Here is a 15,019-nt window from a genome sequence, read left to right as displayed (position 1 = left end):
AACTAACCGTAACATCGGGTTGCATAGGCCCTCCCCAAACAACCCAAAAGACCCCCAAAAGAGGATCTTAAACCTTTGTTAATAGATGATTCAACCTGCATCAGAGGACCCCTTAGACCCAGAGACCCCCCATCACACCTGGAACACAGCTAGCTCCCCCAGAAAAGATGGACTATTGAAGGGAGCGATAGGACCCTTACACACTCACAACACGATGCCCACTCCCACCTCAGCCACAAACCCCCCCCCCCCCCCCATCACACAATGGCCACAGACCAGGTATGGGTTTGCAAAGCACACTCACTCACAACAAAGATTGCAGAACATGATAATAGACAGGAGGCCAGAGGAATGCAGAAAACATTAACAGCAGATCAAAAAGCAGGAGGCCAGGAACACAACCAAAGAACACAAAGAAGTGGACCGACGAATTGAGACAAAGAATAGGTATGACATCAGCAGTCCCAACCAAAGTGACCGGTCCTAAGACAACACATGGGAGGAATAAACCCAGAAAGGGAGGTACTTTCAACCCACCCTTTATAAACCACACACCGACCAGAAGTAGATCTCTTTCCCTGATGAAGCTACAGCGATAGCGAAACTGGAAAAGTCGTTGCCCAGTCGGGAAGAGTTCGGCAAGCGGTCCCCGCAAGCTGGAAAGAAAACCAAAGACTTGGTGAGCACCTTGGTGTTAACCTTACGCAGCTAGAAATAATTGATGTAAAGAATTGATGTTTATAGTTTACTGCACTAGCATTACAGTACAGTGTATTACAGTATAAGTTTTCTCCACACTGTACTAACCAAACCAGAAATGAGTAATAGCATGCAGATGTTAGGGGGGGCAGAGTTTAACAATGGGAATCTCGACCAGCACAGGAATCAATCGAGACCGAGGGATTCCTTTGCAGTCGCTGTTCGAGTAATTTATAAAATGGCCCAGACTCTACACCATCTGAGGGTTCTGCAAGAGCAGAGCCAACCTCCTAGAGGTATCAGGAGACAGGCGAGGATATTGACACACTTTATAAAACCGGCTAATCCCACCCAGGCAACATTACAAAAATTGGCCTCTAATGCTGACACCTGGGCAGAACAAACACGACAAATTTTGGTTGAACATTACCAAAACAGCTTGTATGATCTGGACAAAGTGTACCTGGAGGGCGAACCGACCAATCGGGTCCAGGAGGCGGTCGCCAAAGCCTTAATTTGGAACAAGAAAAATTTGGGGGATAAATTTAAAATCCGAATTGAGGATTTGAGAGAACGAGTCTTGGGCCTAACCTCAGAGACGGGACTGAGACAGAGAGGCAGCCTGCGGGAGCCCCAGCCCCGCAGGCACACCGCCGCAACTTCCAATGTTGCGGTACACATACCGCAGGCGTTGTTTGCTGTTTCGCAGGAGAGCCGGATCGACCGACCCCAGGCCGAATGGACGACCGCCCGGACGGCGCCCCGACCCGCTCCTGCTCCCCGCAGCCCCGACATTACTCCCCCCACCACCCCGGTGCGCCCACCCATCAGCCCCGAGATCGTAGTGTTGCGGCGGCTGGACCTCCTGGCGCAGGCCGGCTCCCCGCCACCCGACCCCCAGGCCCACCTCCAGTGGGACAGCGCGGTCCGATCAGAGGACTGGACATGTTGCCCGAGCACCGAATCACCCAGCACGTCAGCCCCGATCCACCGGGGCCCCGACACTCACGCCCAGTTGCCCCGTAGACCACGGGTACAGCGGAGACCTTCCCGGAGTGAGACTGAATCGAACGCGCAGCCTGCAGGGCCTCAGCCCGGAAATGACGTCACTGCCCCGTTGCAACAGGCAACCTTGTCCCCCCCGACAGTTCCCTCCCGCCCGACAGTTCCCTCTCCCCCACCGGCTCCTTCCACATCCACACACAGGGTCCCATCACCCAGGGAGAGACCAGCACGCAGGACCTGCACACAACAGCATAGGGTCCCCACGGCCCCGACCACCGACACAGTGAGGGACTCACAGGACGACTTCCAGCAGCACACACAGGGAGGTCCGGTAAATAACAGGCAGAGACAGGCTGAAGTAACTAGGCATCCCAATTCAAAACAGAAGAATGTAACCTGGAAACTCCAGCCCAGTAAGCCCGTTTTAATAATTGGAGATTCCAACATTTCTAGGATCCCAAAATGTCCCAACGACAACACACAATTGGACAGCTATCCAGGAGCCAAATTTATACATGGCACTGCCATCCTCGAGAAATTAGGGGAATGCCCAGAAACTCAGAAAGTGGTTCTTTCAATGGGCATCAATAATCGGACACAAAGACCACTGACGGCCATCAAACAACTCCAAGCACTAGTAAAGATGGCCAGTCGTAAATTCCCTAATGCTAGCATATGGGTCCCGGTCATCAACTTCAGCCAGTCTCTCCCAGCACCAGAGCAGGCAACACTCAGGCAGCTCAACGACCACATACAGACCAAGAGGCACATACCCGCTCTCCCTCCCGGCCAGTTCAGAGTAGGCCCAGATCACATTCACTGGACAGAGAACACGGCCCGAGCCATGATCCGAGAGTGGATGAAGTCTTTAAACTAATGGGGACACCATGCCAAGAGAGGCAGGGCCTACAATTAGGTAAAACCATCATCAACCTTTCCCAGACATTCACCCTCACCAAAATCCAAGAGAGGGTATTGAACAGGGGCCTCACCTTCGTCCCTACTCCAAAATCGCACAAAGAACAAGTACAGGGGGACCTGTTTAGATTCTATCGAGCCATCATGTTAATACACCACTTTTGTGACGTGGAGTCGGGGGAAAGATTACCCTTCACCCCACGCACAGGATGGACCCCAGATGAGGACCAGGTCCCTAGAGAGATCACAGAATTCATGACAGAAACAGCATCTGCCATCAGGGACATGCCCATGACAAAGGATAGGCCCAATCTCACTAGAAAAGAGAGGGAGGCCATGGCAGAACTGAGGGACAACAATGAGATAGTGATCAAACCAGCAGACAAGGGGAGCAGTATCGTCATCATGGACAGACAACAGTACCTGTTCGAGGCGCACAGACAACTGAACAAGGTAGAACACTACACCAAGTTAGATGAGCCTATATATAGAGAAACACAAGAGGAAATAGGGGAAATCTTGGAGGAGCTTAGGACGTCAGGATACATCCGACAGAAACAAGTAGAATACCTAACAGGAGCACAACCCAGGGCGAGGAAATTCTACATGCTCCCAAAGATACACAAAAACCCAGACACGTGGACGGTGCCTGGAGAAATACCTCCAGGTAGGCCCATTGTGTCAGACTGCAGTAGCGAATCCTACGGGGTAGCAGAATACATTGACCACTATCTCAATCCACTGGCACAGCAACACCCCAGCTACATTAAAGACACCTACCACTTCACTCGAATAGTCAACTCCCTTAGCATACCACCCGATGCGATACTCTTTACCATGGATGTGGAAAGCCTGTACACAAACATAGAGACAGACAGGGGGATAGAGGCAGTTAAAAACACACTGCAGAGAAATCCTGACCTGGAGAGACCAGACGAGGCCTTAGTCAAATTACTTTACCTGGGATTGACAAAGAACGATTTTGAATTTAACGGGGAGTTCTACCTACAAGTTAAAGGGACGGCAATGGGGAAGAAGTTTGCCCCGGCTTATGCCAACATATACATGGCAGAGTGGGAAGAGACGGCCTTCCTGAAATGCCCCAAGCGCCCCATGTGCTACTACAGGTTCTTAGATGACATCTGGGGAGTGTGGACACACTCAGAAGGGGAGTTAGAGGGGTTCATCGACATACTTAATGCCCACCACCCTTCCATCAAAATTAAAGCTTTGACAAGCAGGGAGAGGGTAGACTTCCTCGACACTACAGTCTTTAAACTACCGTCAGCTGACGACCAAGTCCAAAAACTAGCCACCAAAGTCTTTTTCAAACCCACAGACACCCACACCCTTTTACACACCACGAGCCACCACCCAAAACACACCTTTAGGGGTATTGTCAAGTCACAACTGACACGCTTTCACCGGATATGCACCAGGGAGGAGGACTTTGCCCAGGCCACCACCACCCTTTTCACCGCTCTCAGGCAGAGGGGGTACTGCAGACGTAGATTAAGACACATTAAGGCAGACTTCCTAAAAGGCACGCAAGGACCCAGACCCAGGCCAGGCTTGACACGCAACTTGCCACTAATAACAGGGTACGGTAGCATGGCCGTCCAGGCCCACAAAATAGTCAAGGGCCGCTTTGAACAATTCCAAAGAGGATTTGTCACACTGCAGGGATACAAAGCAATGTCAGCGTTCAAGAGGGCTAAAAACCTGAAGGATATCTTGGTCAGTACTAGCCTCCAAACGAGCTCAGGCTGCGGTCAAAGGCAATGTAGGGCCTGCATTCACTTGACAATAGCCAAAAACATAGAGAACACTGTGACGGGAAAGAGAAAGCAGATAGCACAGAGAATAACCTGCGAGCAAAAGAATGTAGTGTATGCAATTAAATGTAAGCAGTGCCACTTACTGTACATTGGCGAAACAGGCAACAGCCTCAGAGTCAGACTGACAGGACACATCAGCAACATCACGAGGGGAGACCAGTCCGTCCCCATTAGCAGACACTTCCAACAGCACGGGGTCCAGTCCCTTGAGATCATGGGTCTGGAAACAAATGTAAATTGGTCAACCGGGCGTAGGAAGAGGGCAGAGAGGCTATGGATCAAAGCGTTACAGACGAAAGAACCCAATGGCCTGAACCTAGCATAAACTCAAACTTAGGGTGGAACCTGACTGACTCCTAAAAATCGACAGAAGGGCAAGTTAAAAGGCGAACAGATTTGGACAAGGGTGATGAGACCGTGGGCCAGACTAAAGTGGCAGTATATGGCGAAAAGGAATCTCCAGGGGGAGATCATTAAGCGCCAGAGGGCATTTTGGCCTACTGTCCGACAAATCACAACCTAACCTATGCAGTGACACGGGCCTCATCACCCGGGCAAATCAAAATCGCAGGAGTGGCCGGCCACACAAAAGATTCAAAGAGTCAGGAGGGGGAAACCTAATCCACGGGGAAATATGGTATTAAGATACCAACCTAAATAGCGTTGACAAGAATAATTACAGGCACAGACTTATACATCCCTCCAAACAGGCAGGATGCAAACATATGGTTGGACAGGAGAGGGCAGTCACAGCATGAAGGGACATTAATACACAACTAAAGTTACCATCTCTGCAAGCTGGGGATGCTGTTTCAGATAAGATTACAAGGAGAAAGGATTATAATATGATTACAACTCTCAACACTCACCCCAACAAGAATGGCAATACCCCCCACCCTCATCCCAGATCACCCCAAACAACCCAAAAGACCCTTGACACCTATACCCCTACCTCACAAGGATAGATGATACCCTCCACCCTCACCCCAGAGGGGTTCCCTATGCTCCCTTCCCCACTAATAAACCTAACCCTAACACCAGACTACCCCAAACAGTCCCCCAAAAAAACCCTAGGCACCCACCCTCAAACCGCAGCAAGTTAGGCGGCACCCTCCATCCTCACGCCAGAGATGGCCCCTGTGCCCACCCCCCAAACCTAACCCTAACAGCGGACTGCACTGGATCACCCCAAACAGTCCCCAAAAGACCCTTGGCACCTACCCTTAACTATTACAACTCTCAACACTCACCCCAACAAGAATGGCAATACCCCCCCACCCTCATCCCAGATCACCCCAAACAACCCAAAAGACCCTTGACACCTATACCCCTACCTCACAAGGATAGATCATACCCTCCACCCTCACCCCAGAGGGGGTCCCTATGCTCCCTTCCCCACCCATAAACCTAACCCTAACACCAGACTACACCAGACCACCCCAAACAGTCCCCAAAAAACCCTAGGCACCCACCCTCAAACCGCAGCAAGTTAGGCGGCACCCTCCATCCTCACGCCAGAGATGGCCCCTGTGCCCACCCCCCAAACCTAACCCTAACAGCGGACTGCACTGGATCACCCCAAACAGTCCCAAAAAGACCCTTGGCACCTACCCTCAACTCAACAAGGATAGGCTATAACCCCCACCCCCAGAAACTAACCGTAACATCGGGTTGCATAGGCCCTCCCCAAACAACCCAAAAGACCCCCAAAAGAGGATCTTAAACCTTTGTTAATAGATGATTCAACCTGCATCAGAGGACCCCTTAGACCCAGAGACCCCCCATCACACCTGGAACACAGCTAGCTCCCCCAGAAAAGATGGACTATTGAAGGGAGCGATAGGACCCTTACACACTCACAACACGATGCCCACTCCCACCTCAGCCACAAACCCCCCCCCCCCCCCATCACACAATGGCCACAGACCAGGTATGGGTTTGCAAAGCACACTCACTCACAACAAAGATTGCAGAACATGATAATAGACAGGAGGCCAGAGGAATGCAGAAAACATTAACAGCAGATCAAAAAGCAGGAGGCCAGGAACACAACCAAAGAACACAAAGAAGTGGACCGACGAATTGAGACAAAGAATAGGTATGACATCAGCAGTCCCAACCAAAGTGACCGGTCCTAAGACAACACATGGGAGGAATAAACCCAGAAAGGGAGGTACTTTCAACCCACCCTTTATAAACCACACACCGACCAGAAGTAGATCTCTTTCCCTGATGAAGCTACAGCGATAGCGAAACTGGAAAAGTCGTTGCCCAGTCGGGAAGAGTTCGGCAAGCGGTCCCCGCAAGCTGGAAAGAAAACCAAAGACTTGGTGAGCACCTTGGTGTTAACCTTACGCAGCTAGAAATAATTGATGTAAAGAATTGATGTTTATAGTTTACTGCACTAGCATTACAGTACAGTGTATTACAGTATAAGTTTTCTCCACACTGTACTAACCAAACCAGAAATGAGTAATAGCATGCAGATGTTAGGGGGGGCAGAGTTTAACAATGGGAATCTCGACCAGCACAGGAATCAATCGAGACCGAGGGATTCCTTTGCAGTCGCTGTTCGAGTAATTTATAAAATGGCCCAGACTCTACACCATCTGAGGGTTCTGCAAGAGCAGAGCCAACCTCCTAGAGGTATCAGGAGACAGGCGAGGATATTGACACACTTTATAAAACCGGCTAATCCCACCCAGGCAACATTACAAAAATTGGCCTCTAATGCTGACACCTGGGCAGAACAAACACGACAAATTTTGGTTGAACATTACCAAAACAGCTTGTATGATCTGGACAAAGTGTACCTGGAGGGCGAACCGACCAATCGGGTCCAGGAGGCGGTCGCCAAAGCCTTAATTTGGAACAAGAAAAATTTGGGGGATAAATTTAAAATCCGAATTGAGGATTTGAGAGAACGAGTCTTGGGCCTAACCTCAGAGACGGGACTGAGACAGAGAGGCAGCCTGCGGGAGCCCCAGCCCCGCAGGCACACCGCCGCAACTTCCAATGTTGCGGTACACATACCGCAGGCGTTGTTTGCTGTTTCGCAGGAGAGCCGGATCGACCGACCCCAGGCCGAATGGACGACCGCCCGGACGGCGCCCCGACCCGCTCCTGCTCCCCGCAGCCCCGACATTACTCCCCCCACCACCCCGGTGCGCCCACCCATCAGCCCCGAGATCGTAGTGTTGCGGCGGCTGGACCTCCTGGCGCAGGCCGGCTCCCCGCCACCCGACCCCCAGGCCCACCTCCAGTGGGACAGCGCGGTCCGATCAGAGGACTGGACATGTTGCCCGAGCACCGAATCACCCAGCACGTCAGCCCCGATCCACCGGGGCCCCGACACTCACGCCCAGTTGCCCCGTAGACCACGGGTACAGCGGAGACCTTCCCGGAGTGAGACTGAATCGAACGCGCAGCCTGCAGGGCCTCAGCCCGGAAATGACGTCACTGCCCCGTTGCAACAGGCAACCTTGTCCCCCCCGACAGTTCCCTCCCGCCCGACAGTTCCCTCTCCCCCACCGGCTCCTTCCACATCCACACACAGGGTCCCATCACCCAGGGAGAGACCAGCACGCAGGACCTGCACACAACAGCATAGGGTCCCCACGGCCCCGACCACCGACACAGTGAGGGACTCACAGGACGACTTCCAGCAGCACACACAGGGAGGTCCGGTAAATAACAGGCAGAGACAGGCTGAAGTAACTAGGCATCCCAATTCAAAACAGAAGAATGTAACCTGGAAACTCCAGCCCAGTAAGCCCGTTTTAATAATTGGAGATTCCAACATTTCTAGGATCCCAAAATGTCCCAACGACAACACACAATTGGACAGCTATCCAGGAGCCAAATTTATACATGGCACTGCCATCCTCGAGAAATTAGGGGAATGCCCAGAAACTCAGAAAGTGGTTCTTTCAATGGGCATCAATAATCGGACACAAAGACCACTGACGGCCATCAAACAACTCCAAGCACTAGTAAAGATGGCCAGTCGTAAATTCCCTAATGCTAGCATATGGGTCCCGGTCATCAACTTCAGCCAGTCTCTCCCAGCACCAGAGCAGGCAACACTCAGGCAGCTCAACGACCACATACAGACCAAGAGGCACATACCCGCTCTCCCTCCCGGCCAGTTCAGAGTAGGCCCAGATCACATTCACTGGACAGAGAACACGGCCCGAGCCATGATCCGAGAGTGGATGAAGTCTTTAAACTAATGGGGACACCATGCCAAGAGAGGCAGGGCCTACAATTAGGTAAAACCATCATCAACCTTTCCCAGACATTCACCCTCACCAAAATCCAAGAGAGGGTATTGAACAGGGGCCTCACCTTCGTCCCTACTCCAAAATCGCACAAAGAACAAGTACAGGGGGACCTGTTTAGATTCTATCGAGCCATCATGTTAATACACCACTTTTGTGACGTGGAGTCGGGGGAAAGATTACCCTTCACCCCACGCACAGGATGGACCCCAGATGAGGACCAGGTCCCTAGAGAGATCACAGAATTCATGACAGAAACAGCATCTGCCATCAGGGACATGCCCATGACAAAGGATAGGCCCAATCTCACTAGAAAAGAGAGGGAGGCCATGGCAGAACTGAGGGACAACAATGAGATAGTGATCAAACCAGCAGACAAGGGGAGCAGTATCGTCATCATGGACAGACAACAGTACCTGTTCGAGGCGCACAGACAACTGAACAAGGTAGAACACTACACCAAGTTAGATGAGCCTATATATAGAGAAACACAAGAGGAAATAGGGGAAATCTTGGAGGAGCTTAGGACGTCAGGATACATCCGACAGAAACAAGTAGAATACCTAACAGGAGCACAACCCAGGGCGAGGAAATTCTACATGCTCCCAAAGATACACAAAAACCCAGACACGTGGACGGTGCCTGGAGAAATACCTCCAGGTAGGCCCATTGTGTCAGACTGCAGTAGCGAATCCTACGGGGTAGCAGAATACATTGACCACTATCTCAATCCACTGGCACAGCAACACCCCAGCTACATTAAAGACACCTACCACTTCACTCGAATAGTCAACTCCCTTAGCATACCACCCGATGCGATACTCTTTACCATGGATGTGGAAAGCCTGTACACAAACATAGAGACAGACAGGGGGATAGAGGCAGTTAAAAACACACTGCAGAGAAATCCTGACCTGGAGAGACCAGACGAGGCCTTAGTCAAATTACTTTACCTGGGATTGACAAAGAACGATTTTGAATTTAACGGGGAGTTCTACCTACAAGTTAAAGGGACGGCAATGGGGAAGAAGTTTGCCCCGGCTTATGCCAACATATACATGGCAGAGTGGGAAGAGACGGCCTTCCTGAAATGCCCCAAGCGCCCCATGTGCTACTACAGGTTCTTAGATGACATCTGGGGAGTGTGGACACACTCAGAAGGGGAGTTAGAGGGGTTCATCGACATACTTAATGCCCACCACCCTTCCATCAAAATTAAAGCTTTGACAAGCAGGGAGAGGGTAGACTTCCTCGACACTACAGTCTTTAAACTACCGTCAGCTGACGACCAAGTCCAAAAACTAGCCACCAAAGTCTTTTTCAAACCCACAGACACCCACACCCTTTTACACACCACGAGCCACCACCCAAAACACACCTTTAGGGGTATTGTCAAGTCACAACTGACACGCTTTCACCGGATATGCACCAGGGAGGAGGACTTTGCCCAGGCCACCACCACCCTTTTCACCGCTCTCAGGCAGAGGGGGTACTGCAGACGTAGATTAAGACACATTAAGGCAGACTTCCTAAAAGGCACGCAAGGACCCAGACCCAGGCCAGGCTTGACACGCAACTTGCCACTAATAACAGGGTACGGTAGCATGGCCGTCCAGGCCCACAAAATAGTCAAGGGCCGCTTTGAACAATTCCAAAGAGGATTTGTCACACTGCAGGGATACAAAGCAATGTCAGCGTTCAAGAGGGCTAAAAACCTGAAGGATATCTTGGTCAGTACTAGCCTCCAAACGAGCTCAGGCTGCGGTCAAAGGCAATGTAGGGCCTGCATTCACTTGACAATAGCCAAAAACATAGAGAACACTGTGACGGGAAAGAGAAAGCAGATAGCACAGAGAATAACCTGCGAGCAAAAGAATGTAGTGTATGCAATTAAATGTAAGCAGTGCCACTTACTGTACATTGGCGAAACAGGCAACAGCCTCAGAGTCAGACTGACAGGACACATCAGCAACATCACGAGGGGAGACCAGTCCGTCCCCATTAGCAGACACTTCCAACAGCACGGGGTCCAGTCCCTTGAGATCATGGGTCTGGAAACAAATGTAAATTGGTCAACCGGGCGTAGGAAGAGGGCAGAGAGGCTATGGATCAAAGCGTTACAGACGAAAGAACCCAATGGCCTGAACCTAGCATAAACTCAAACTTAGGGTGGAACCTGACTGACTCCTAAAAATCGACAGAAGGGCAAGTTAAAAGGCGAACAGATTTGGACAAGGGTGATGAGACCGTGGGCCAGACTAAAGTGGCAGTATATGGCGAAAAGGAATCTCCAGGGGGAGATCATTAAGCGCCAGAGGGCATTTTGGCCTACTGTCCGACAAATCACAACCTAACCTATGCAGTGACACGGGCCTCATCACCCGGGCAAATCAAAATCGCAGGAGTGGCCGGCCACACAAAAGATTCAAAGAGTCAGGAGGGGGAAACCTAATCCACGGGGAAATATGGTATTAAGATACCAACCTAAATAGCGTTGACAAGAATAATTACAGGCACAGACTTATACATCCCTCCAAACAGGCAGGATGCAAACATATGGTTGGACAGGAGAGGGCAGTCACAGCATGAAGGGACATTAATACACAACTAAAGTTACCATCTCTGCAAGCTGGGGATGCTGTTTCAGATAAGATTACAAGGAGAAAGGATTATAATATGATTACAACTCTCAACACTCACCCCAACAAGAATGGCAATACCCCCCACCCTCATCCCAGATCACCCCAAACAACCCAAAAGACCCTTGACACCTATACCCCTACCTCACAAGGATAGATGATACCCTCCACCCTCACCCCAGAGGGGTTCCCTATGCTCCCTTCCCCACTAATAAACCTAACCCTAACACCAGACTACCCCAAACAGTCCCCCAAAAAAACCCTAGGCACCCACCCTCAAACCGCAGCAAGTTAGGCGGCACCCTCCATCCTCACGCCAGAGATGGCCCCTGTGCCCACCCCCCAAACCTAACCCTAACAGCGGACTGCACTGGATCACCCCAAACAGTCCCCAAAAGACCCTTGGCACCTACCCTTAACTATTACAACTCTCAACACTCACCCCAACAAGAATGGCAATACCCCCCCACCCTCATCCCAGATCACCCCAAACAACCCAAAAGACCCTTGACACCTATACCCCTACCTCACAAGGATAGATCATACCCTCCACCCTCACCCCAGAGGGGGTCCCTATGCTCCCTTCCCCACCCATAAACCTAACCCTAACACCAGACTACACCAGACCACCCCAAACAGTCCCCAAAAAACCCTAGGCACCCACCCTCAAACCGCAGCAAGTTAGGCGGCACCCTCCATCCTCACGCCAGAGATGGCCCCTGTGCCCACCCCCCAAACCTAACCCTAACAGCGGACTGCACTGGATCACCCCAAACAGTCCCAAAAAGACCCTTGGCACCTACCCTCAACTCAACAAGGATAGGCTATAACCCCCACCCCCAGAAACTAACCGTAACATCGGGTTGCATAGGCCCTCCCCAAACAACCCAAAAGACCCCCAAAAGAGGATCTTAAACCTTTGTTAATAGATGATTCAACCTGCATCAGAGGACCCCTTAGACCCAGAGACCCCCCATCACACCTGGAACACAGCTAGCTCCCCCAGAAAAGATGGACTATTGAAGGGAGCGATAGGACCCTTACACACTCACAACACGATGCCCACTCCCACCTCAGCCACAAACCCCCCCCCCCCCCCATCACACAATGGCCACAGACCAGGTATGGGTTTGCAAAGCACACTCACTCACAACAAAGATTGCAGAACATGATAATAGACAGGAGGCCAGAGGAATGCAGAAAACATTAACAGCAGATCAAAAAGCAGGAGGCCAGGAACACAACCAAAGAACACAAAGAAGTGGACCGACGAATTGAGACAAAGAATAGGTATGACATCAGCAGTCCCAACCAAAGTGACCGGTCCTAAGACAACACATGGGAGGAATAAACCCAGAAAGGGAGGTACTTTCAACCCACCCTTTATAAACCACACACCGACCAGAAGTAGATCTCTTTCCCTGATGAAGCTACAGCGATAGCGAAACTGGAAAAGTCGTTGCCCAGTCGGGAAGAGTTCGGCAAGCGGTCCCCGCAAGCTGGAAAGAAAACCAAAGACTTGGTGAGCACCTTGGTGTTAACCTTACGCAGCTAGAAATAATTGATGTAAAGAATTGATGTTTATAGTTTACTGCACTAGCATTACAGTACAGTGTATTACAGTATAAGTTTTCTCCACACTGTACTAACCAAACCAGAAATGAGTAATAGCATGCAGATGTTAGGGGGGGCAGAGTTTAACAATGGGAATCTCGACCAGCACAGGAATCAATCGAGACCGAGGGATTCCTTTGCAGTCGCTGTTCGAGTAATTTATAAAATGGCCCAGACTCTACACCATCTGAGGGTTCTGCAAGAGCAGAGCCAACCTCCTAGAGGTATCAGGAGACAGGCGAGGATATTGACACACTTTATAAAACCGGCTAATCCCACCCAGGCAACATTACAAAAATTGGCCTCTAATGCTGACACCTGGGCAGAACAAACACGACAAATTTTGGTTGAACATTACCAAAACAGCTTGTATGATCTGGACAAAGTGTACCTGGAGGGCGAACCGACCAATCGGGTCCAGGAGGCGGTCGCCAAAGCCTTAATTTGGAACAAGAAAAATTTGGGGGATAAATTTAAAATCCGAATTGAGGATTTGAGAGAACGAGTCTTGGGCCTAACCTCAGAGACGGGACTGAGACAGAGAGGCAGCCTGCGGGAGCCCCAGCCCCGCAGGCACACCGCCGCAACTTCCAATGTTGCGGTACACATACCGCAGGCGTTGTTTGCTGTTTCGCAGGAGAGCCGGATCGACCGACCCCAGGCCGAATGGACGACCGCCCGGACGGCGCCCCGACCCGCTCCTGCTCCCCGCAGCCCCGACATTACTCCCCCCACCACCCCGGTGCGCCCACCCATCAGCCCCGAGATCGTAGTGTTGCGGCGGCTGGACCTCCTGGCGCAGGCCGGCTCCCCGCCACCCGACCCCCAGGCCCACCTCCAGTGGGACAGCGCGGTCCGATCAGAGGACTGGACATGTTGCCCGAGCACCGAATCACCCAGCACGTCAGCCCCGATCCACCGGGGCCCCGACACTCACGCCCAGTTGCCCCGTAGACCACGGGTACAGCGGAGACCTTCCCGGAGTGAGACTGAATCGAACGCGCAGCCTGCAGGGCCTCAGCCCGGAAATGACGTCACTGCCCCGTTGCAACAGGCAACCTTGTCCCCCCCGACAGTTCCCTCCCGCCCGACAGTTCCCTCTCCCCCACCGGCTCCTTCCACATCCACACACAGGGTCCCATCACCCAGGGAGAGACCAGCACGCAGGACCTGCACACAACAGCATAGGGTCCCCACGGCCCCGACCACCGACACAGTGAGGGACTCACAGGACGACTTCCAGCAGCACACACAGGGAGGTCCGGTAAATAACAGGCAGAGACAGGCTGAAGTAACTAGGCATCCCAATTCAAAACAGAAGAATGTAACCTGGAAACTCCAGCCCAGTAAGCCCGTTTTAATAATTGGAGATTCCAACATTTCTAGGATCCCAAAATGTCCCAACGACAACACACAATTGGACAGCTATCCAGGAGCCAAATTTATACATGGCACTGCCATCCTCGAGAAATTAGGGGAATGCCCAGAAACTCAGAAAGTGGTTCTTTCAATGGGCATCAATAATCGGACACAAAGACCACTGACGGCCATCAAACAACTCCAAGCACTAGTAAAGATGGCCAGTCGTAAATTCCCTAATGCTAGCATATGGGTCCCGGTCATCAACTTCAGCCAGTCTCTCCCAGCACCAGAGCAGGCAACACTCAGGCAGCTCAACGACCACATACAGACCAAGAGGCACATACCCGCTCTCCCTCCCGGCCAGTTCAGAGTAGGCCCAGATCACATTCACTGGACAGAGAACACGGCCCGAGCCATGATCCGAGAGTGGATGAAGTCTTTAAACTAATGGGGACACCATGCCAAGAGAGGCAGGGCCTACAATTAGGTAAAACCATCATCAACCTTTCCCAGACATTCACCCTCACCAAAATCCAAGAGAGGGTATTGAACAGGGGCCTCACCTTCGTCCCTACTCCAAAATCGCACAAAGAACAAGTACAGGGGGACCTGTTTAGATTCTATCGAGCCATCATGTTAATACACCACTTTTGTGACGTGGAGT

The 15,019-nt window shown here is 51.5% G+C and overlaps 1 long non-coding RNA gene across 4 annotated transcripts in view; it reads right to left on the bottom strand.

Annotated features, from left to right (window-relative positions):
- Positions 1 to 295: 295 nt before the first annotated feature.
- Positions 296 to 15,019, bottom strand: part of LOC144591774 (uncharacterized) — a 16,620-nt gene continuing 1,896 nt past the window's right edge. Inside the window, exons 1-6 of one of the 4 annotated variants that reach the window (XR_013547020.1) lie at positions 13,605 to 13,702; positions 12,760 to 12,878; positions 10,655 to 10,791; positions 6,649 to 6,767; positions 4,544 to 4,680; positions 296 to 656 (exon numbers count right to left, since the gene is read on the bottom strand). This is a non-coding gene — a long non-coding RNA (uncharacterized LOC144591774). Of the gene's footprint in view, positions 657 to 4,543; positions 4,681 to 6,648; positions 6,768 to 10,654; positions 10,792 to 12,759; positions 12,879 to 13,604; positions 13,703 to 13,828; positions 14,004 to 15,019 lie in introns of those variants that run through there. The other 3 variants (XR_013547019.1, XR_013547018.1, XR_013547017.1) reach the window with 3 other exon arrangements.

This window comes from Rhinoraja longicauda, unplaced genomic scaffold, assembly GCF_053455715.1.
Source record: "Rhinoraja longicauda isolate Sanriku21f unplaced genomic scaffold, sRhiLon1.1 Scf001826, whole genome shotgun sequence".
NCBI lineage: Eukaryota > Metazoa > Chordata > Chondrichthyes > Rajiformes > Arhynchobatidae > Rhinoraja > Rhinoraja longicauda.
Note: the sequence above shows the minus strand (reverse complement) of the source record. Positions and strands in the feature narration are given on the sequence as shown.